Source organism: Sturnira hondurensis, unplaced genomic scaffold, assembly GCF_014824575.4.
Source record: "Sturnira hondurensis isolate 20B ecotype Veracruz unplaced genomic scaffold, ASM1482457v3 Scaffold0009906, whole genome shotgun sequence".
NCBI lineage: Eukaryota > Metazoa > Chordata > Mammalia > Chiroptera > Phyllostomidae > Sturnira > Sturnira hondurensis.
Window position 1 is genome coordinate 1298911 of NW_028082537.1, and position 25268 is coordinate 1324178.

The 25268-nt window shown below is 37.9% G+C and overlaps 1 protein-coding gene across 9 annotated transcripts in view; it reads left to right on the forward strand.

The window, feature by feature from the left end:
• MLLT10 (MLLT10 histone lysine methyltransferase DOT1L cofactor) overlaps positions 1-25268 on the forward strand; it is a 251441-nt gene that overhangs the window by 9891 nt on the left and 216282 nt on the right. The window contains exon 1 of one of the 9 annotated variants that reach the window (XM_037058104.1): positions 12133-12312. The exons of the other annotated variants lie outside the window; for them this stretch is intronic. The gene's annotated coding sequence lies outside the window, so the exon portion shown is untranslated. Of the gene's footprint in view, positions 1-12132; positions 12313-25268 lie in introns of those variants that run through there. 9 annotated transcript variants of the gene reach the window in all.

The window sequence follows — 25268 nt, forward strand, 5'->3', positions numbered from 1 at the left end:
ATTGGTTGCCTCTTGTACATGCCCTAACAGCAGACAAAACCCCCAATGTAGGCATGTGCCCTGACTGAAAATTGAACCAGTGACCTTTCACTTTGTGGGACAGTGCCCAAACAACTGAAGTCACACAAGTCAGGGTCCAAATTGTACTTCTTTTTTTTTTTTTAAGATTTTATTTATTTATTTATCTTTAGAGGGGAAGGAGAGAGGGAGAGAAACATCAATGTATGGTTGCCTTTCGTGCGTCCCCTGCTGGGAGTTGGTCTGCAGGGAACCGGTCTGCAACCCAGGCATGTGCCCTGACTGGGAATCAAACTGAGATCCTCTGGTTTGCAGGCCCCAAATTGTACTTCTTAATGCCCTCACCTTTTTCACCCATTCCCCCAACTTCCTTTCCATCTGGCAACTGTCAAATGTTCTCTGTATCTATGAGTCTTTTTATTATTTTTTAATTTTTGTTTATCTTCTTTTTAAAAATTTTTATTTATTTGTCTTTAGAGGGGAAGGGAAGGAGAGAAGGAGAAAAATACCAATGTATGGTTGCTTCTCGTGAGTCCCCTGCTGGGAACCGGCCTGCAACCCAGGCATGTGCCCTGACTGGGAATCGAACCTCGATCATGTGGTTCACAGGCCCGCACTCAATCCACTGAGCTACACCAGCCAGGGCTATTTATCTTTTTAAATATCTATTTTATTGATTATGCCATTATAGTTGTCCTATTCCCCCCCTTCATTCCCCTCCACCCTGCACACCACCTCCCCCATCATTCCTTCCCCTTTAGTTTATGACCATTTGTCTCAATTTTATATTCTATATTTCTCATGCGATTCTTGCCCTGCCCCCTGTCTATTTCCTACCTACCGTCTATGCTACTTATTCTCTGTACCTTCTCCCCCCTCTCCTCCTCCCACTCCCCTGTTGGTAACTCTCCATGTGATCTCCATTTCTATGTTTCCACTCCTGATCTAGCTGTCCTCTTAGTTTGCTTTTGTTTTAGGTGTGGTTGTTAATAACTGTGAGTTTGCTGTCATTTTACTGTTCATATTTTTAATCTTCTTTTTCTTAGATAAGTCCCTTTAACATTTCATATAATAAGGGCTTGGTGGTGATGAACTCCTTGAACTTGACCTTATCTGAGAAGTGCTTTATCTGCCCTTCCATTCTAAATGAAAGCTTTGCTGGATAGAGCAATCTTGGATGTAGGTCCTTGCATTTCATGACTTGGAATACTTCTTTCCAACCCCTCTTGCCTGTAAGGTCTCTTTTGAGAAATCTGCTGACAGTGTGATCGGAACTCCTTTGTAGGTGACTGTCCCCTTATCCCTTGCTGCTTCTAGGATTCTCTCCTTCATTTTCATCTTGTCTAATATAATTATGATGTGCCTTTGTGTGTTCCTTCTTGGGTCCACCTTCTTTGGGACTGTTGGAATTTGGGAATTCGGATGTTGGAATGTTTAAAGATGTCCTGGAGGTTCCTAATCCTCTCCTCATTTTTTTGAATTCTTGTTTCTTCATTCTTTTCTGTTTGGTCATTTTTTTCTTCCTTTTGGTCCACTTTCTTGATTTGAGTCCCAGTTTCCTTTCCATCACTGTTGGTTTCCTGTGCATTTCCTTTCATTTCATTTAGTTTAACCTTCATTTGTTCCTCTAATTTGTGACTAAAATCAACCAGTTCTGTGAGCATCCTGATCACCAGTGTTTTGAACCGTGCATCTGATAGGTTGGCTATTTCTTGGGCACTTAGAATTATTGGCTCTGGGGCTTTGATTTGTTCTGTTTGAGACATAATGTTTTGGTCTGTTCTCACCTGTTATGTATGAGGGGCGGAGCCTTAGGTGTTCACCAGAGCAGGGCGACTCAGTTGCTTGGTTGTGATGCTGTATGTGGGGGCGGGGTCAGAGAGAGGCAATGGCATTTGTTCTGCTCTCTGATGGATTTCAGTCCCCTCTGCTGGTTCCCGACAGCAAACTTGGCCCCCCTGGTGCCGGCTCCTAGGTGTGTGGGCCTGTGCACCCTCCAGGACCCTGTTTGTCTCTCCAACAAACTCTCTGTGAGCCTGGGAGCTTCTCCTGGCATCTTGACCCTGAAAGTTTTTTCAATTGGTGCTTTTAAGCTTTAATTCCTGTCATTGGGGCCCTGGATTGTGCGGTCTGTCTTACTGCTCGCTCCTTCGCTTGGTTTATCTGAGTGTAAATGTGTGATTGTGGGCAGCCAGCCACCTTGCGCCCCCACTGGGTCCTCCCATTGCCACCCCATGCCTGGGATCTGCCAACCGCCGTCTGCGGGCCTGGGTTGGTCAGGCTGATTTTTCCTGCCCGACCCTGCCCAACCCTGCTCCACCAGCTGCTGATTTCACCCCTCTTACCAGTCTGGATGAATGGTTCGTGGTTGTCAGACTTCTGTACAGTTCAGTTTTCTGTGTTTTGGCTTCGTTTTTGTTACTAAAATTTTGTTCTTTAAACTTGGTTGTGGGAGGAGGGACAGTGTTTCCCCCTACGCCTCGATCTTGGCCGAAAGTTCCTTTATTTTTAATTTTAGTTTATTTTCTTAGTTAGGTTCAGTTGTTCATAGATATGTATTTTTGACCTTTGTTTTTTTTCTTCTTTTTGAAGAATACCCTTTACTTTTTGATGTAATACTGGTTTGGTGGTGATGAACTCCTTTAACTTTGTCTAATCTGGGAAGCTCTTTATCTGGCTTTCAGTTCTAAATGATAGCTTTGTTGTGTAGAGTAATTTTGGTTGTAAGTCCTTGGTTTTCATCACTTTGAATATTTCTTGCCACTGCCTTCTGGCCTCCAAAGTTTCTGTTGTACAGTCAGTATCTTATGGGAGCTGTCTTGTAGGTAAATTAACTGCTTTTCCCTTGCTGCTTTTAAGATTCAGTCTTCAACCTTTTGCATTTTGATCATGGTATGCTTTGGTGTGTACCTTTCTGAGTTAATCTTGTTTGGGACTCTGTGCTTCCTGGATATGTATGTCCATTTTGTTCACTGGGTTAGGGAAGTTTTCTATAATTTTTTCAAATAGGTTTTCAAGTTTTTGTTCTCTTTCTCCTCCTCCTAGCATCATCATGATTTTAATGTTGGTATGCTTGAAGTTGTCCCAGAGGCTCCTTACACCATCATTTCTTTGGATTCCTTTCTTTAGTTTTTTACTGTTCTGATTAGGTGTTTTTATTTTCTTACGATAAGTTTTGTTTCTTTAGATTCTACAAATAAGTGAGATTGTAAAGCTTTTGTCTTTCTCTAAATTGTTTCACTTAGCATAATTCCTTCAAGGTTCATCTGTGTTGGCACAAATGGCAGAATTTTCTTTTTTATGGTCAAATAACATTCCATTGCATATATGTATCTGCATCTGCCTTTTTTTTTTACATTTCTTTGTTAATTTTTTTTTGTTTTTTCTTTCTTAATATTTTATTTATTTCTAGAGAGAGGAGAAGGGAGGGAGAAAAGAGGGAGGGAAACAACAATGTGTGGATGCCTCCCACATGGCCCCCACTGGGGACGTGGCTCATAACCCAGGCATGTGTGCTGACTGGGAATTGGGAATTGAATTGGCAACCCTTTGGTTTGCAGTCCACACTCAGTCCACTGAGTTACACTAGCCAGGGCTGTAACTTTTAGTACTTGTACTACATGTATATATCAATAAGCACCATCTAGTATTTTACAGACGTGGTATCATACCGTACATGTATTCTGCCCGTTATAGTTACATTGATATGTAACTGATCCAGTTCATTCTTTAAAAAAAATTTGTTTTTTATTGATTTGAAAGAGATGGGGGGTAGGGAGTGGTGGGGAGAGAAAGAGAAAAACAAATATACGGTTTTATTAATACACACATTGGTTGGTTCTTGTATGTACCCTAACTGGGGATTGAACCTACAACCTTGGTGTATTGGGATGATGCTCTAACAAGCTGAGTACCTAGCCAGGGCTAGTTCATTCTTTTTATCTGCTTTTTGAGTATTTCGTCACAGAATATACCACAATTCTTTTTATTTTTTTATATATTTTATTGATTATACCATTACAGTTGTTCTATTCCCCCCTCCCCCCCTTATACCCCTCCACCCGCAAACTCCCTCCCCCACCATTCTCCCCCCCTTAGTTTATAACCACGTGTCTCAAGTTCTTTAGATTCTATATTTCTCCTACTATTCTTGCCCTCCCCCCTATCTATTTTCTATCTATTGTCTATGCTATTTTCTGTACCTTCTTCCCCCTTCTCCTCCTCCCACCCCCCTGTTGCTAACCCTCCATGTGATCTCCATTTCTATGGTTCCACTCCTGATCTAGCTGTCCTCTTGGTTTACTTTTGTTTTAGGTGTGGTTGTTAATAACTGTGAGTTTGCTGTCCTTTCACTGTTAGTATTTTTCATCTTCTTTTTCTTAGATAAGTCCCTTTAGCATTTCATATAATAAGGGCTTGGTGATGATGAACTCCTTGAACTTGACCTTATCTGAGAAGCACTTTATCTTTCCTTCCATTCTAAATGAAAGTTTTGCTGGATAAAGGGATCTTGACTGTAGGTCTTTGTATTTCATGACTTGGAATACTTCCTTCCAGCCCCTTCTTGCCTGTAAGGTCTCTTTTGAGAAATCTGCTGACAGTCTGATGGGAACTCCTTTGTAGGTGACTGTCCCCTTATCTCTTGCTGCTTCTAGGATTCTCTCCTTCATTTTGGTCTTGGCTAATGTAATTTTGATGTGCCTTGGTGTGTTCCTTCTTGGGTCCAACTTCTTTGGGACTCTCTGAGCTTCCTGGATTTCCTGGAAGTCTATTTCCTTTGCCAGACTGGGGAAGTTCTCCTTTATTATTTGTTCAAAGAAGTTTTCCACTTGTGGCTGTTTCTTTCCCCCTTCTGGTAACCCTATAATTTGGATGTTGGAACATTTAAAGATGTCCTGGAGGTTCCTAAGCCTCTCCTCATTTTTTTGAATTCTCATTTCTTCATTCCTTTCTGGTTGGATGTTTTGTTCTTCCTTCTGGTCCATAACATTGATTTGAGTCCCAGTTTCCTTTCCATCACTGTTGGTTTCCTAGATATCTCCCTTCATTTCAATTAGTTTAGCCTTCATATGTTCCTCTAATTTGTGACTGTAATCAACCAGTTCTGTGAGCTGGCAATCTCTTGGTCACTTAGAGTTATGGGCTCTGGGACTTTGAGTTCTTCTTGCACCATCTTTTGGGCTGTTCGTGCCTGTTAGGTAGCAGGATCGGATCCCTAGGTGTTCACCAGAGCAGGGCCACTCAGTCGCTGGGTTGTGATGCTGTATGTGGGGGGGGGGTCAAAGAGGAGCAGTGGCGTCCCAGTCTGCCGCCTCCCGCTGCAGCTGCCACTGTCACTGGGGCCCGCGCGTTTCGTCCCACTCTGCGCAAGTGTGCCACCGCCGTCAGCCCTCCACCACTGGGTTCGCCCTCTGGGGCCTGTGTGGTCCATCTTACTGTGCGAGAATGTGTGACCGTGGTCAGTCTGTCCCACACCCTGACTGGGTCCGGTCTACCTGCGTGCCTAGGTCGGGGGATCTTTCCTACACGACTGTGCTCCGCAGCTGGCTCCGCCCGTCTTACCATCCCGGTTGAACGGTTCATTGTGGTCGGGGTTCATTGTGGTTGGACTTCCGTATAATTCAATTTTCTGTTCTTTGGCTGTCTTTGTTCTCCAAATCTTTGTTGTATTCAAACTTGGTTGTGGGAGAAGGCACAGTGTTTCCACCTGTGCCTCCATCTTGGCGGAAGCTCCACAATTCTTATTGATTATCATTTAGGTTTCCAGTTTTCACAGTCAGAAATAGTGCTACAATAAATATTCTTGTACATAGAGTAAATACAATATCTAATAAATACATTGAAGTTTGTATTTTAAAAATATAATTTGAAAATCTGTAGTAGGGAAATTTAATTTGTTTACATTTATAGAAATGACTGATAAATTTGAGCTTCTTTCTAAAATTTTGTGTTACTTATTTACCATACTTTTTTTCCTCTTTCTTTTTGTCTTCTGTTGGAGTGATTGAGTGTTCTTTCTTTTTAAAAATCCTGTTTGTTTGGAGATTATATATTCTATTTCTATTCTTTTAATGTTTACTTTTAAAGTTTTAGTGTTTATACTTATGTGTTCTAAACATACTTAGTGTTCTAAAATTATGTGTTTTTTTTTGAACAAAGCCAAAACCAGTATCCCTTTTATTCCCTCATTACTCTTTACCTTGCAAAATCTCTGTTACTGTTTTCTGTATTTTAATTCCACTTTATTTAAAAGTTTTTAAAACAATTTTGTTTATTTATATTTAGAGTGAAGAGAAGAGAGGGAGAAAGAGAGGGAGAGAAATATCAATGCATGGTTGCCTCTCACATGCCCCCCACCAGGAAGCTGATCCACAACCGAGGCATGTGCCCTGACTGGGAATTGAACTGGTGACCTCTTAGTTCGAAAGCCAGCATTCAGTCCATTGAGCCACACTAGCCTGGGACTATTTTTGTTCTCCTAAATTATTAGTTGTGTTTTTAAAAATAATCATTTATAATTTAGACTTAGAATTACTGATGTTTTTGCTAAGCTTAGGTCCCTTGCTGCTTTGTGGCTCATTTTTCACTTTCAAAATTTTTGGTATTTTTTAAAGGGTTTCTGGCTAGTAAGTAGTAAGTAAGCTATATTAGTCCCTTTTTGTCTAAAAATATCATTATTTTACGCTCTTGTATGTCAGTTTGAATTCTAGCATTGTAGTGTTTTCCTGTAAGTTAAGATTTTATTCTAGGTTGTCTTCCGGTATCTACTTGTGAAAACAGGAACTAAGGTCACAGTCTGTTTATCCTACTTGAGAATTGATCTGCTTTTTCATTCTGAGGACTCAGTGTTTTCCTTTAATTTTGGAGCATTTTCTGCTCTATGTTTTTAGATATCACCCCCTCACTTAATTTTCTTTTCCTGGAAATATTACTTGGGTTTACCCATTTGGGATTCCCTTTTGCCCATGACTTTTAATTTCTCTTTCATATTTTCACTTATCTCTGTATTGCAGAGAATCCCTTTAGGTCTGGCTTTAAATTTATGCTTATTGTTAATCCAGTCAGTAGATTTCTTTTCTGAATAAATCTAATCTAGAATTTTTGCTTTGCTTTTATTTTTTTGGTTTATTGCTTTGTTTTTCATAGTATCTTGCTATTATTGCCTTAAGGATTATATGTTTTCCTTTATTATTTGAATATGTAACACCCAAAACTCAAGAGATTTTGGTAGTCTTTTGTCTCAGGTGGTGGATGTTTTCATGTACTTTGTAATTTTTGACTGTGAGCTAATCTTCAGGATTTCTTTTTTGTTTTAAGATTCCTGTTCCTCAGCCCTGGCTGGATAGCTCAGTTGGTTAGAGCATCATACTGATAATGTGAAGGTCTTTGAGTTTGATCCCTGGTCAGGGCACATACCAGAAGCAACCAGTGAATGCATAAATAAGTGGAACAATAATTGATGTCTCTTTCTCTTTCTTTAAAAAAGTCAATTAAAAACTTTTTTAAAGTAACAAAGAGACTTAGGAAATTAGTAGGATTTTTTTAATTTTTGTAATAAGCTAATAAAAAAAGGCTTGCTGTTTTTTTTGTTCCTCTAACCTGATTTGTGAAGATGTTGCTGTAAGAGTGTTTGCATTTGCTCTGTAACCGTTAAGAATTGCCTTTGGCCGCTAGTAAAGACCAAATTGTAGTGGCTTCCACAAAATACAAATTTACAAATTCTTTTATTTAAAAGGAGTTCAGAAAGGCGTTTTAAAGCTTTTATGACAGCTCTATGAAGTCACTAGGGACCAGACTTTTTCTGTCTTCCTGCTGTACCAACCTTAGCACATGGTTTTCATTTTCAGAGTTGTCCCACAGTCACAGCATGGCAGCTGGCACTGTAGTCATTGTGACTACTGAATGAAGTTCCAGGCAGAAAGAAGGGTGGAGGGTAAGGATAAAAGTGGTTCTTCCAGCTAAGTTATCCTCTTAAACTAGTTTTCCTGGAAGCCCCACTCAATAGTATATACCTAGTTTTACTAGTTCTTGTTAGACTGTAAAGTATGGGCCCACTGATGAACTCAGTAAAGTCAGAGACCTTACTCTCTTACCATAGGCTTGAGTTTCCTGTTTCTCTAGAGTGACTCTTCTATTCAGGTCCAGAATAGGCATTTCACTTTGGTGCTACTTCTCTAGTCTTAGTGGTTCAGGCCATGTTTTTCTAGTGTAGCTTCCCCTTTGGTGGTACGAATAGGCCCTTACCAACTCCTTTCCTTATACAGGGAGGCCAGTTAGAACTTCTGCACAGTTAGGGTCTATATTGGTGTCATAGTCAATCCCATCCTCAAGGGTATAAGATCTGATATCATCATTGACTCCCACAGCTTCAACTAATGTTCATTTTTTTAGCTTTTAAGTCCTTTTTTATTTCTGCCACCTGGAGATTTACCTTTATCTACATAATTAAAAATTGCTTTCAAATTTATTTATCTTTGACTTTTGAGTGCAAGAAGTTAATATGCAGTGTCTCTACTTGTTGTACTTAAAAAAGGTCGTATGTAACTTTTTTCTCTTTATTTCTGTACAAACACTTTGGCCTATATACTTTAAATAGAATGCCTTCAGAGTTAACATTGCTAACTTTTTTAGTGCTGATTCGTATCTAATATTTGCTTTTAAAAAATTCAGTATTGCATCCTAAGTTTTTATAGCTTTGAAAGAGGAGGTTTTTTAAAGTTAACAGATTAATGCTTATCACCATAGATGAAATAGTAAGTAGCCAATTTTTGTTGTCTTCTTGATTCCTCTTTCTTTTACTGTGAGGAAAGCCTGGCATAAGTTTGGCTGACATGAAGTAGGTACTTATTAAAACGTGTTTGTATCCTTTTCCAACCTGCCTACATAACTAACTACTAAGAGAAATGAAGATATAGGGTATCTTGCAAGATATATTGTCAAGCATATGATTCTTATTTATTCCTTTTTTGTTTAGATTTAATCTTTTTAGACATTTTATTCATTTATCTTTAGAGGGGACGGGAAGGAGAGAGGGAGAGAAATATCAATGTATGGTGCCTCTCGTGCATCCCCTGCTGGGAACTGGTCTGCAACCCAGGCATGTGCCCTGACTGGGAATTGAACCTCAAGCCTTTGGTTCTCAGGCCCGCACTCAATCCACTGAGCTACGCTAGTCAGGGCATAGATTTAATTCTTATGTTTATCAAAGTGTTAGGTACACAAAGTCAGGTAATACCAAAAGCTTCTCTCGTGCATGGAATAGAACCTTCCTGCTTGATTCTTGAACCTTCATCCCATTCTCCAAAGGCAACCCCTTTTTGGGCTTTTTTTCTGTCATTTACTTCTAAATTTCTAAAAAGAATGTATAAGCAGCTATTTTTTACTTATCACTTTTAGATGTTGCCTTTCATTCTATACAAATTTTGGTTTAATCAGTAGTGCTAAATAGTAATATTTACATTATGACTATTAAAATATTTTATTAATTTTTGATCCAAGTATAGGATTTTTTTCATATAATCTTCCATTTGGTTAATGAATCAGATAGCCTGTATATTCAAATTTCCTTTTCTTTTTATCTTCTTTCCTTTTCCTCTCCCTGTCTTTACTGTCTCCTCTCCCTTGCCTCTCTCCTCTCCCTTGCCTCTCTCTTCTCCCTTGCCTCTCTCTTTTCCTCTCTCCCACTTCTCCCTCCAATGCCACCTCCTTTCCTCTCCCTTTCCTTTTATCTGTCTTTCTCTCTTCTTCCTTTTCTTTTAAACAGGTAGAACTTTTTATAGGTACCATCTCCCCTGCTCACATCTGGGCTGGTTTCTCTTTAATCTTAGAACTTCTCTCACTACTATCTTGGAAGTTTCTTTACTTCTTGCTTATTTTGGATTCCCTGTTTTCTAACCCTTCACTACCCCATTTCTTTTTCTTTAATGGTTTATTTCCTTGTTTTGGTTGCACATCTGTAGCAGATTCATAGGGAAAGGTGTATGAGAAATAAAAACCTTTAAGATTTTGCATTTTATGACTTTACCATCTTACTTGACTGATAGTGTGGCCAAGCAGAATTCTTGGTAAATTTTTCCTTCAGAATTTTGAAGATATTTCTCAATTGCTTTTTAGCTTTCAGTGTTTCTGTAAAGTCCCATGAAGTTCTGATTTCTAATCTTTTGTATGTGATTGTTCTCTCTGTATTTGGTATTTTTTCCTTATCCAGCTTACTTCTCATACCTTTCATGGCAGTATATTTTTCCTTACTCATTGTACTGGGCACACAGTGGCCTTTTTGATTTGGTAAATCATGTTGGAGAACATGAATTTGGTTAAAAAATTTTCGAATTATTTCTTTGATAATTTCCTTAGTTATTGCCGTTTCCTTTTTATGTGCTTCTCTAATTTGGATGTTGGAACTTTTGAACTAATCATCTAAATTTTTATATTTTGTATTCATTTTTGTTCTACTTTCTGAAGTAGTTCCTTACTTTATCTTCCAACCCTTAACTTAAATTTCTGAATTATGTTACACTGTTAATTTCCAAGGGCTCTTACATGCTCTCTGAGTGATTCCTATTTTCATTTTCTGGTTTTGTTTCTTGGATGCAATATCTTTTCTTAACTCTATGAAGATATTAATCATAGGGTTCTTTTGTTTCAGTTTTCTGAAGTTTTCTTCTGCTCCTAGGACTCTTTTGCTCAGTTTATACCATTTTTTTTGGCCTATCTTGTTAAAGACTTTGCTTAAAAATCTGGTTAATCTTAGTGGTCAAGTTCATAATAAGTCGATTGTTGCTCTGTGTATGGGTAAGGGTTCTTGGCTGATTGGCTTCATTATAGGTCATATACCTGGGTTCCTCTCCATTAACCGGTTAGTTTATTTAGAGAAAACTCATCCATTTGGAATTGACCAATCTGGTTACCAATATTTTTTGAGCCAGGTGGTTACTGGAATTTCACTATTTAGAATTAAATTTTCAGTCATTTGTCTTCTCAGTATAGTATCTATTTCCTCAGCTGTCCCCCACATCTAGATTTCCTTGTTTACCCATTCTACAGTTTTCTAGGTTGGGGAGAGACAGGTATTGGGTAGTGTGTAGTGTAGAAGGAGTTTAGGGGTGTATATGTGTGTGTGTGTGTGTGTGTGTGTGTGTGAGAGAGAGAGAGAGAGAGAGATTGTTTTTTAGCCTCACTTGACCTATCCCTTCCAGATATATACACCACCTCTAGGCACATGCAGCCCCCAGCCCCTGGTGCCTGGTACCTAAAGTTCCTCCAGTTTCTGGTGCTGTGTGGTCCAAGATACATTGCCTTTGGTTTTATGTTACTGCAGCAACTTTTTCTGATCTGTTAAGTAATTTACTGCTTGTCTCCTTTCTAGCTTCCAAAGCTTTATAATTGTTGTTTTGCCTTTTGTTCTTTTAGTCTTTGTGGTTTTATGTTCTTTTTATATCATTTAGTGGAATGTTAGGAAGGAGAGGAGGTAGTGTTTAAGTTAAGTACCTGTGCTTGTGATGTAGTCTTTTCCCATTTTTTCCCCACTCAGCTCACAAACGTTTCTGTATCTTCCTGTGGATTCTACTTTCCCTGAATGTTTTTCACCTTTCTGCCGTTCTTCTTTCGCTAGCAAACTTTGGGGAAGAATAAAACCATTTGGTACTTCTGTTTCTTCAACTGCCTACTGTACAGTAGCCTTAGTTGTACTTAATGTTTGAGATAAAACTTAGTTTTCATTTTAAACAGTAGCATATGAAATCTGCATTTGCTGTACCACTCTCATCATGCACACTGTCTGTTTTGTCTTTCAGTGACCATTATGTAAAGATCCATGTATAAGGAATTCTTTTAATAGTATAGCATAAGGAAAATTGTCTCCCTTGAGGATATGGTATACTTTCTCCTTTTTGATAACTCTATGACGCACATTCTGTTTTTCCTTTTGTTCTGGCTATCAGGCAGCCTAGAACCCAATCTGGTCAGTTATATCAATCTGATTATTAGTGTAGTTATTTCCTTCTCCTCCACCTGTGGGGTTTAGAACTTCACCTCTTATCTCTGTTTCTCTGCGTGTTGATTTCATTCTCTCATACTACAGACTCTCTACTTCATGAGGCTGGAACGATGACTGCTGGCAGCTCTTGGCTCTCATCTTCCCAGCCCCTTCTACCAGAAGAAGGGGCTCTCTTGAAGAATCCTGGGAAGGACTCTGATTGGCCTGTCTTGGATCATGTACTCACCATCCCTGTGGCTGGAGTGGGGAGGGTACTATGAATGACAACCTTCACTAGAACTACATAGTTGGAGTCAGGGGTAAGAGAGTTTCCCTAAATAAGGGGATGTCCCTCATAATTGATTTTCAATGTTCGTTTTTCTATATTTTATTGTTGTAATATATTGTAGGTCCCTTATTTGTAGGTTACCTCAAGTCCTTTCTGGAAAAATTTTGAATACTTAAATAAGTACATAAAATATCACAAACTCCTATTCATTCACCCTTCAAACCATTACATTTGGCTCTTGAGTCCACCACTCTATTATTGATTTTGTTGACTTTAAATGGCCACATCTAAAATTTTCATTTTTATTCTACTTGATCTACTTTCAGCATTTACAACTGTTACCACTCAATGTTTCTTGCAGCACTCTGTCCTCATGACTTCTGGGAAGCTGCTTTCTTTTATCTTTTTAAATACTATCTTTTGGATTCTCATTTGGCATTACTACTTTACTTTGAAGTTATATAATTGCTTTTCTGGCCTGTTTATTTGATTATTTCACTTGAGGTAAATTTATGCATGCTCATGGATGCCTCTAAGCATCAATAACAATTTTTTCTGGCCTTCAGATCCATATCTAGTTGCCTTCTAGATATTTCTACTTAGGTATCCTAGGCATCTTAAATTTAATTTCTCTATTTTTCTAGTCACTGATGTAACCCAAGTCCTAATTTTTCTTTTTGTCTAGATTATCACAACAGTTAAAATTACTTAATTAAAATTATTTTATTTTACTTTTACAGAGGGGAAGGGAGGGAGAAAGGGAGAAAAACCGCAATGTATGGTTGCCTCTTGAGTGTCTCCTACTGGGGACCTGTCTTGCAACCCTGGCACGTGCCCTGCCTGGGAATTGAACCAGTGACCCTTTGGTTCATAGGCAGGCACTCAGTCCATTGAGCCACACTAGTCAGGGCTAAATTATTTAATTTTTGGTAAGGTGATATATTGATATGTTCAAAAATATCAAAAGATACTCAGTGAAAGTTCTTTTCTTCTAAATCCCTCTTACTTGCCCAGTATGCATCCCAACTTCCCATTTTTACTTGTTTTTCATTTATTTTCCTGATTTCTTTATGTATGTACATGCTTATAGATATAAAAGTTCTTGTTTTTCTTCCTTTTTTAAAAAAAAATAAAAAATAAAAAATAAAAAGGCAGTGCGCTGGCTGATGTAGCTCAGTGGATTGAGCTTGGGCCTGCGAACCAAAGGATCGCAGTTCGATTCCCAGTCAGGGCACATGCTTGGGTTGCAGGCCAGTTCCCTGCATGGGATGCACAGGAGGCAACCATACATTGATATTTTTCTCCTTCTCCCTTCCCTTCCCCTCTAAAGATAAATAAAATCTTTTAAAAAAAGGCAGCACATTTCACATCCTTACAATGAACATCTCCCTTAAGTTCTCCCCATTTGTCTAGTGCCCCTGTTTCAAAATTATCTCCTACAAAGCAAATATGATTATTGCTTTCCAATTCCTTACAGTGTTTCTTAACCATTGGTGCAGGAAATTTTTTTTCTGGTCCACAGTATTTTCACTGAAAGTATTGTATTTCCATGTACACATTTAATTTCTGCAAAGAGTATGGCTGGGTAGACACCCCACATCCTCATCCCCAGCACTAAAAATTCTAGTCCTGTAGTTATTCAGTAGGGTCAGAAATTTTTGGTGGTACTGCTCTAGAGCCAAATAGAAAATAAAGCTGCCTTAATGCAATGTAAAGCTTTTTTCCCCCATCTATCTTGTTCCTACCACTCCTGTTTTCAGTTTCCTCACTCCATCTATATAACTATGAGCAGACTACTAACCCCAAAAGATTGCTTTCTAACATGCTGTTCTCCAGAGATAGTCTTAAATGCTATGCTATACTGTTCAAGCAAAAGACATATGTATATGTGATTGTCTTCATCTTGAGGTTGTTTTAGGAGGGGAGGAAATGAAAATGGGATCGGTGTGGTGAGATTAGGAAGTATGTCATCAGTTGTAAGCACACTATTCCTTCATGGTTGGGTGTTTTTAGAGGTTTATTAGTTTCTGTCATTGTATGTGTATGTTTTAATTCCCTTGTTCTAACTTTATTCCCTTTGTTTTTAAAGTTAGGATGGAAATGTTTAGATGAGTTGCCTCTCTGTTCAGGAAAATTTCATTTTACTTAGACTTTCCAAAAGTGTTTTTTAATCTCCTTTGTCAACACGTGATTAATATTTTTGGATGTTTGACTGCTTTTGTTAACTGATTTTTTTTTTTTTGAAGCTTTGAGCTTTCTCTCCCAAACACATTCCATGCTTTGACCTTCTTTGATAAATGGGTAATACAAGGTCCGGCACAAGTAACGCCCCTTTTAAATTACAAAGTCTTTTATTACAAAATCATGAATATGTAATTGTGTAACATAATATCATACTCTAGCATGCCATATGACATTTTAGGTGAAATGTTCGCATTAAAACTATACATTATTATACCCATATTAATAATAGGTATAATAATTACCCTATCAACCACAGTCAAGCAGGTGTTATTTCTTCCGGACCCTGTACATGTCAAAGTATATTTCTTTTGTCATTTGAACAAATAGCCATATATTACAATATATAAAAGTATTAATAATTTACTCTTGTCCAAACAACGATTCCTGACTGCTTTGGGTAAATTCTGTGCATTTTAATTTACTTACTTGTGTATGTAGGATTTTCTTACCTTATTTTTAATTGTAAGATACATGATTCCAAGAAAAGAGGGTATCCATTAAAAATTAAGTGGACAATAAAATAATAAAGTGAATATACACATACTTAACCAAACTTAATAAGTAGAGCATTGTTAATTCATTTGACCCCTATTGTGCCTCTTCAGATTATATTCCTCTCACAAATGAAACACCTTCCTGATTTTTGTATTATTTGTTCTTTCTTCTCATTTTATTTCTAGACCATATAATACTTAATTGTGGCCGTTTTGAACTTTATGTGAATGGAATAATGCTTTATTGATTTTTTTAATTGATTGTGTGTGTGTGCACACACACTTTTTAAAAGATTTTATTTACTGTTGGAGAGAGGAGAAAGGAGGGAGAAAGAGAGGGAGAGAAACATCAGTGTGTAAGGTATACATTGATTGGTTTCCCCCCACCCCCAACTGGGGACCTGGCCCATAACTCGGGCATGTGCCCTGACCAGTAATTGAACCTGTGACCCCTTGGTTTACAGGCTGGTTCTCAATCCACTGAGCCACATCAGCCTGGGATAGTTCATGGTGTATTTTTGAGATTTATCGATTTGATGCATGTAGCTATCGCTGATCATTTTCATTGCTGTATAATGTTTCAGCATGTAAATTACACCACTCTCCAGTCTGCTGTTGATGGACATGTACATTTTTGATAGTGTTTTGCAATTATGAACAATTTCTTGAATATTCTCATACATGCTCAAGAATTTCTATAGCTTACTACTCTTTAAACTACTGGGTGTGCTCCGTAAAATCAATTTAGTGGGGAGCAGTCAGCATTAAAAAATGAAGTAGGACAGGAAAAAATTCAGAGTGTATTTCCAGTATTCATGTGATGTATCCAGCATCCTCTCGGATGTATGTGTGCAGGGTTGCAATATATGGCATATTTTCCATCTAAGGGAAAAGAGGTCAGTGCCCTAAATAGTCAGGTATTACATGTTTTAAAAATTCTTGCAGCACACCGGTTGAAAATCTCTACTGTAGGATATATACTTAGAAGTAGAGCCCTGGCTGGTGTAGCTCAGTGAATTGAGCACAGGCCTGGTAACCACATGATCGTGGTTTGATTCCCAGTCAGGGCACATGCCTGGGTTGCAGGCCAGTTCCCAGCGGGGTCTCACGAGAGGCAACCATACATTGATATTTCTCTCCCTCTCTCCTTCCCTTCCCTTCTGAAGATAAATAAATAAAATCTTAAAAAAATACATTAACAAAAAGAGAGAAGTGGAGTTGGTAGGTTGTTGTCAGGAAGACTAATCCATTTTCAGAAGTGGTTATTTTACTTTACTTTCCCATAGTGAATGGCTTCCTTGCTGTACCTCTTTATCCAGTACTTAATGTGTCAATGTTTTTAACTTTACTCATTTTGGTAATTGTGTGGTAGTATGACATTGTGGTTTTTACTTTGAAATTCTCTGATTACTAATTATGGTGAATGCCTTTTCATGTAGGCCATTTGGATTTTCTCACTTGTTACTTGGAGATGGCTTTTCTAAGTTAGTGGTTCATTTTTTAAAGTTCTTTTACTAGTTCTTAATTTCAACATTGCCAAAATTTTCATTTTCTTCTTCTTCCGTGGTTAGTGGTTTATATGTGACCTGTTAAAGAAATTCCTATATGGAGGGTAAATGGTCATGGGAAAAAAGTACAATAAAAAAATGAGTTAAAAAAGAAATCTTTTGCCCTGGCTGGTGTAGCTCAGTGGATTGAGCACGGGCCTGCGAACCAGACGATCGAGGTTCGATTCCCAGTCAGGGCACATGCCTAGGTTGCAGGCCGGTTCCCTGCAGGCCAACTCCCAGCAGGGGATGCACGAAAGGCAACCATGCATTGATGTTTCTCTCCCTCTCTCCTTCCCCTCTAAAGATAAATAAATAAATAAAATCTTAAAAAAAAAAAGAAATCTTTGCCCAACTTCAGGTCATGCATGAAATTATTCTACATAGCCTTCTGAAAGAAGTTTTTTCCTTTTAAAGAAATATTTAGGTTTATAACACATCTGGATTTGATATTGTGTGTATAGTAAAAAAGGGAAAATATATTTATATGCATTATATTAAGTAGGAACATCCAGTTGTTTTAATAGCATTCTTTCTTCTTCTGGTGTACAGTGGCAGTGTCATAAATCAGCAGTTCATATATGTCTGGGTTTGTTCTCGGATGTTCTTTTGATTTGTCTTGTGGCAATACCACAATTTTAAAACTATTGTAGCTTATGTTATAATATAAATCTACATATGAAATTCCAGGTAAAATTAGTCCTTCCCTCTTGTCTTTTTTTTATGATTTTATTGATTTATCTTTCGAGGGGAAAGGAAGGAGAGGAGAGAAATATCAATGTATGGTTGCTTCCCGTGAGTCCCCTGCTGGGAACTGGCCTGCAACCCAGGCATGTGCCCTTAGTGGGAATCAAACTGCGATTGTCTGGTTCACAGGCCCGCACTCAATCCACTGAGCTACACCAGCCAGGGCTGAATTAATTTTTGTATATTGTGTAAGTTAGGTAAGATTCCAACTTCATTGTTTTGCATGTGAATTTCCATTTTTCCCAGCACTGTTTGTTGAAAAGATGGTTCCTTCCCTATTAAATGGTTTGACTTTCTTCTCAAAAATCACTTAACCAGCCTGGGCCTGTCTTGTTATGTTTTTATTTACTTTCAGTCATTGTGAATTTTATCTTGTTAGGTTCTGTATTTGTTCCATTGGTTATTACTGGAAAATAGTTTTTACTTTTGGGTTTTGCTTTTTTTTTTTTTTTAATAGGCACATCTAGCCCTCACTGGTGTAGCTCAGTGGAATGAGCACGGGCCTCCGAACCAAAGGATCATGGTTTAATTCCTAGTCAGGGCACATGCCTGGGTCGCAGGCCAGTTCCCAGCAGATGATGCACGAGAAGCAACTATATATTGATATTTCTCTCCCTCTCTCCTTCCCTTCCCCTCTAAAGATAAATAAATAAAATAAAATAAATAAATTATCATAAAAATAGGCACATCTACAGAGACAAGAAAGTAAATTAGTGGTGCCTAACCCTGGGAGGGGAAGTGCTTCGGGAGAGTGAGTAGTGACTCCTAGTGGGTGTGGAGTTTCTTTTCAAGATTATTTGTTTATTTATTTATTTATTTTTAGAGAGGAAAAAGGGAGAGAGAAAGAGAGGGACCCAATATCAATGTGTGATTGCTTCTCACAAGGTCCCCACTGGGGTTCCGGCCTGCAGACTAGGCATATGCTCTGACTGGGAATCGAACTGGTGACCCTTTGTTCCACAGCCTATGCTCGATCCACTGAGCTACACCAGCCAGCGCTGCTTTTGTTCTGTTTGGACAGATCAGAGCTACCTTTAGGGTTAAATTTTCCCTCCTTCTGAGACATTGCTTTTCTTAGTACTGTCATGTGATGTAATTACTAGGTTTTCCATTCTGGCTTTTGGGAACAAGCATTATTTGCAGCCTTGTATGAGTTCTGGGTGCTCTTTATTTCTAAATCCTTTGGTTTTTGTCCCCCTGGCCTTGAATAGTTCTTCACATGGAATTGTTGATGACTCAATATTCTAGGGTAAGCCTCTGTAGATTTCTTCATTTTTCTCTCTCTTCCCAGCTTCCTACTTAGTGCTGGTCTCACTTGTGTGCTCTGGCCCCCTTAGCTTCCTTGGACTTGCAGCTCTATTTCCTCATCTTGGGGAGACAAGGCCCTGCCTGAGTTCCTTTTCCCTGTTCCAAGCATGGTCTGAAAACTCAAGGCAGTAAACTGGGCACATTTTTTTTTCTTTTTTTCTGTGATGGATCACTGTGTGTTATTACTGTTTTCCAAAATCTTGAGTGCTGTTGTTTCATACATTTTGTTAGGTTTTTATTATTTCACGCAGAAGGCTAAATCTGGTTTCATTTATTCCATCTTACTGGAAGTGGTTTTATTTTGCGTTTTTGTAGTGAGTACTGTAGTGATATATAGTACATTTTATTTTCTTATTGATCATTCATGTGCTTTTTCTTATGAAGAGTTTGTTCACACCTTTAGCCCTTTTTCTTCCTTCTCTCCTTGTTTTTTTCATTATTCTTTATCCATGTTCTTTTTGTCTTTTCTTTTTTGAGTTGGAGAGCTGGTATCCCTTAGACATACCAGTTCTTTGTTAGATAAATATTTCATAAGTATTTTCTCCAAGTCTGTGATTTCCTATTTATTTTCTTAACTGTGCCTTTTAAATGAACAAAAATATTCAAGTCTATTTTATCAGTTTTTATGTTTTATAGTTATTGCTTACTATGAGCTACAACATTTTTGTCTAACCCGGAAGTCATGAAAGTAATTTTATTTTCTCTGAAACTTTTTGTTTTGCTAATTTATGGTCCTTGGTTCATGTCAAATTAAGTTTTGTAGATTTTATTTTTGCACATGGGTATGAAATTGTGTCTGTACTGTTTATTTCAGATAGTCTTCTTACTGGATTGCTTTGGTGAAACATCACTTAGCTGCATGAGTGAGCTCTATTTTAGGAATCTTTGTTCTGTTCCATTGATCTGTCATATCTATACCATACTGTTTTGATTATGTTTAACTGTATAGGAAGTCTTGAAATCATATTTGCAAGACCTCAACCCTTTTCATCTTTTTCAAGATTGCTTTGCAGCATCTAAGTCCTTAGTACTTCCATATAAATTTTTGGTATTAGTTTTTCCATTTCCAAAAAGGTTGATGTGATTATGATTGCAGTTTCCTTAGGCTCTGTAGATCTTTTTGAGGAAAATTGACTTGTTAACAGTGTTGAGTCTTTCAATTTACTAACATGATATATCTTTCCATTTAAGTCATCTTTGTTTTTTTATGAGCAGTGTATTTTGTGCTTTTTAGTCTTTGGTTTCACATGTCTTATTTTTAAAATTATTTTTCAACATTTTATGCTATTGTAAATGGTGTTTTAAAAAAGTCAATTTTTAATTATTTGTTCTTAGTATATGGAAACAGAATTGACTTATGTATATTGACCTGTGTTTTATGACCTTAACTCACATTCATTCTATGAGATTTTTGTGATAACTTAGATTTTTCTAGTAGCTAGAGGTTTATCAACTTTGTTGATCTTTCTGATTTGTATTTTTGAAAACATTTTCTCCCTTTATTGCATATACTTAAATCTTCCCATTCATTGGGGGAAGCATTCAGTTTTGTACCATTAATTATGTCAGCTATAGGCTTTTTATTGATGATTGTTACTAGTTTTTTTTTTTTTAAATCATTGATTTTATTATTATATAAGTGTGGCAGGCAAGCCTGGTAGATCAGGAGAGGATTATCATTGTTAAGATAGTTTGTATACTCACAGATTCACAGAGGAGTTATACCAAGACAAAGAAGGCCACATGGTTTAGGAGGCAGAAGGAACAAAAGGGAAAAAGTAAACGCAAGAGCCTTAATTTTGGTTCCTGGGGGGAGGTATAGTCAAGGAATGATAATCAGGTTTAGGATTGTTTAAATTTGAGTAATTTCAAGGACTCTATGGGGCATAGGGACTTTCCCTGTTTGTCTGGTACTTAGCCATTGGGTGATTAGGACCAGGGAGTATACTGGCTGGATTGTAAAATAAATCAAGATGTTGGGGGTGTGGTCTCTGGATTGGTTGGTTTGAATATGAAAGCTAGCCTAGAGGTGGTTTGCTACCTGCAGGAATTATCCAGTTTTGGGATGGGCCAGTCCCTCTCCAATAATTAGGCCCTGAAGTATTAAAAATTGGAACGAGATGATATAGTTAATGTATGGGTTGAATAAGATCTCTTCTGTTTCTAGTTTTCTGGCAGTTTATAGTTGAATGGATTTTTTTTTGTCAGTGCTTTTTCTGATTTGTGGAAATGATTATATAGTTTAAAAATTTAATATGGTGAATTTTGTTGTTTTATTTTCAGATGTCGTAACAGCCTAGTATTTCTGGAATAAACTTCACTTGGTCACAGTGTATTTTTTTTTTATATATTGCCGGATTTAGATCACTAATAGTTTATTAAATATTTTTGCATTTATGCACATGAGGGATGTTAGTCTGTATTTTTTTGTAGTTTTTGGGGGTTTTAGTACTGGTATATTCATTACCAATACTATATATTATTCATGTGAACTCGAAAATGATTTTGGAAGTGTTTATTTCTGAAAGGGTTTGTGTGAGATTGGTATTTCTTCCCTGGTGATTTGAAGGAATTTACTACTGAAAAATCTAACCTTAGAGTTTTATTTTGAGGAAGGATTTTGATAACGAATTCAACTGACAGGGTTCTTTAAATTTTTGTTTCATTTTGTCAATTTAAAGTTGTACTTTTCAGGGAAGTTTTCCATTTCATCCAGGTTGTTGAATTGGCTAGTGTAAAGTTAATTAATAATCTTTTGTTCTTTTAATATCTATGGGTTCTGTAGTGATAATTATGTTTTTATTTATGTTATTGGGAATTTCTGTGTGTTTTATTATTATTTTATTTTATTTAAAAAATTTTTTTATTTATCTTTAGAAGGGAAGGGAAGGAGAGGAGAGAAATATCAATGTATGGTTACTTCTGCTGCATCCCCTTCTGGGAGCTGGCCCCTGCTGGGAACTGGCCTGCATCCTAGGCATGTGCCCTGACGGGGAATTGAACTCTGATCATGTAGTTTGCAGGCCCGTGCTCAATCCACTGACCTACACCAGCCGGGAATTTCTGTGTGTTTTAAAATCAGTTTAGCTCGAGGTTTTATCAGCTTTGTTCATCTTTTTAGTTTTGACTTTAAATTTTCTATACTGCTTCTTTTCTATTTCGTTTTTCCAGCTCTTATTTTCTTTTCTTCTATGTAACTTGGTATTTACTTTGCACTTTTAAGGTTCTTTAGAGGGGAGTCTTAGGTTATTCATTTTATACCTTTTCCCTAATGTGGTAGGAAAAATACTCTGTATGATAATTAGCCCTTTTAAATTGTGTCTTGTGTTAGTTTTTTAAATCCCCACCTCAGGATATGGTTATTGATTTTATTTTTTTAGACAGGAAGGGAGAGAGAGAGACAGAGACATCCATTGGTTTTCTCCCATACACACTCTGACAGAGTATCCAACTGGCAACCTTGATATGTGCTGTGACTGAGAATTGAACCCTCAACCTTTTGGTGTATTGGACAGTGCTCCAACCAACTGAGCCACCTGGCCAGGGCCATTGTGTCTTGTTTTGTATGTGTTTTGTGTATGGTCTTTTGTGGTTAATGTACTGTGTTCATCCGAAAAGAATGTGTATAGTGATTTTTGGTATTGCTTAGATTATCCATTTATTTGATTTTTGGGGGTCTAGTTTTGTTAATTACCAAGACAGAAATGTGAAAATAATATAATACTATGTTTGTTGAATTGTTATTTATCCCTTTACTTGTGACAGCTTTATCCCATGTATTTTGAGTCATTGTTACTAGGTATACATTTATGATTATTATATTTCATTATGTCTCAAGTTTAATCTCAACATTTAATGTAATTACATGATTGGATTTTGGTCTGCCGGTTTTGTAAGTTTTTTCTGTTTGTCTTTTTAATATGATGAAAATTAGTATTTAAAAATAATTTTAATAAAATTCACATATATATTTCAGCCACTTAAAGTGTACAATTCAGTGGCTTTTAGTATGTTCACAGAATTGTACAACCGTTACCATAAGCAATTTTAGAACATTTTCGTCACCTCAGAAAAAATGCTGTGCTCATTATCAGCCACTATCTATTATCCAGTCTTTCTAGTGAATGGAAACCACTAATCTACTTTCTGTCTCTATTCTGGATATTTCATATGAATGGAATTATCTTGATACAGTAGGTGTACTTTTTTAAAAATATATTTTATTGATTATACCATTACAGTTGTCCTATTGCCCCCTTCATTCCTCTCCACCCTGCACACCCCTCCCCCACCGTCCCCCCTTTAGTTTATGACCATATGTCTTAAATTCTTGCCCTCCCCCCTATCTATTTTCCACCAACCGTCTATGCTACTCATTCTCTGTACCTTCTCCCCCCCTTCTCCTCCTCCCACTCCCCTGTTGCTAACCCTCCATGTGATCTTCCTTTCTATGGTTCTGCTCCTGATCTAGCTGTCCTCTTGGTTTGCTTTTGTTTTAGGTGTGGTTGTTAATAACTGTGAGTTTGCTGTCCTTTCACTGTTAGTATTTTTCATCTTCTTTTTCTTAGATAAGTCCCTTGAACGTTTCATATAATAAGGACTTGGTGATGATGAACTCCTTGAACTTGGCCTTATCTGAGAAGCACTTTATCTGTCCTTCCATTCTAAATGAAAGCTTTGCTGGATAAAGCAATCTTGGCTGTAGGTCTTTGGATTTCATGACTTGGAATACTTCCTTCCAGCCCCTTCTTGCCTGTAAGGTCTCTTTTGAGAAATCTGCTGACAGTCTGATGGGAACTCCTTTGTAGGTGACTGTCCCCTTATCTCTTGCTGCTTCTAGAATTCTCTCCTTCATTTTAATCTTGGGTAATGTAATGATGATATGCCTTGATGTGTTCCTTTTTGGGTCCAACTTCTTTGGGACTCTCTGAGCTTCCTGGATTTCCTGGAAGTCTATTTCCTTTGCCAGACTGGGGAAATTCTCCTTTATTATTTGTTCAAATAAGTTTTCCGTTTGTTGCTCTTCCTCTTCCCTTTCTGGTACCCCTATAATTTGGATGTTGGAACATTTAAAGATGTCCTGGAGGTTCCTAAGCCTCTCCTCATTTTTTTGAATTCTTGATTCTTCATTCTTTTGTGTTTGGTCATTTTTTTCTTCCTTCTTGTCCACTCCCTTGATTTGAGTCCCTGTTCCTTCCCATCACTATTGGTTTCCTGTACATTTCCCTTCATTTCAGTTAGTTTAGCCTTCATTTGTTCCTCTAATTTGTGGCTAAAATCAACCAATTCTGTGAGCATCCTTATCACCAGTGTTTTGAACTGTGCATCTGAGAGGTTGGCTGTTTTTTGGTTGCTTAGAGTTATTGACTCTGGGGCTTTGAGTTCTTCTTGAGCCATATTTTGGACTGTCCGTGCCTGTTACATATGAGGGGCAGAGCCCTAGGTGTTCACCAGGGTGGGGCAACTCAGTTGCTGGGTTGTGACGCTGTATTTGGGGGTGGGGTCAAAGGAAAGCAACAGCAGTCCTGTCTGCTGCCTCCCGCCACAGGGGCCCTCGCGCTCCGTCCCACTGTTCGCGAATGTGTGACCGAGGTCAGCCCACCGCCTTGCACCCTCACTGGGTTCGCCACTGGGGCCTGCGGGGGTCCGTCTCACACCTCTGCTGGTTTATCTGTGGTGAATGTGTGACTGCAGTCAGCCTGCTGTCCTGCATCCTCACTGGGTTCGCCGGATGCTACCCTGGCTGCCTGGGCGCCTGGGGACGGGGGATCATTCCTGCCTGACCCTGCTCCACTGCTGGCACCTCTTACCGGTCCCGGATGAACAGTTCGTTGTTGTCAGACTTCCATATAGTTCAGTTTTCTGTGCTTTGGCTGCGTCTTTGTTTACTAAACCTTTGTTGTATTCAAACTTGGTTATGGGAGAAGGCACAGTGTTTCCACCTATGCCTCCTTCTTGGCAGAACAGTAGGTGGTATTTTGGAGTGGCTTTTTTCCCCCTCAGCATAATGTTCTTAAGGTTCACTTATGTTGTAGTATGTATTAGGACTTTATTACTTTTTTATTGTCGAATAACATTCTACTGTATGGCTTTACCACAGTTTACATAATCATCCATTCATTGATGGACATTTAGGTTGTATCTACACTCTGGCTGCTATTAATAAACCTGTTATGAACATTTGTGTACAAACTTTTACATAGAAGTATGTTTTCATTTCTTTGGGGTTTGGAGTTTTCGATCTGTGTGTTAACTCTTTAACCATTTGAGGCACTGCCAACATAGTTATACCATTTTATATTCCATCCGCTATGTATGAAGGCTCTAAATTTTTCTGTATTCTTGCCAACAGGATATGTTTATATATTGTGTCTTTTTTTGATTTTAGCCATTTTAGTGGTACCTCTTTATAATAAACACCAGAAAGAGATACCACTAGCCATAACATCATGACTAATGATGTTAGATATCTTTTCATAGGCTTATCATGATCATTTACATGTTTTCTTTGGAGAAATGTCTATTCATATCCTTGAATGGGCACACATTTAAAAAAACATTTTATTTATCATTTTTAGAGAGAGTGAAAGGGAGGGAGAAAAAGAAGGAAAGAAACATCTGTGTGAGAGAGAAACATTGATTGGTTT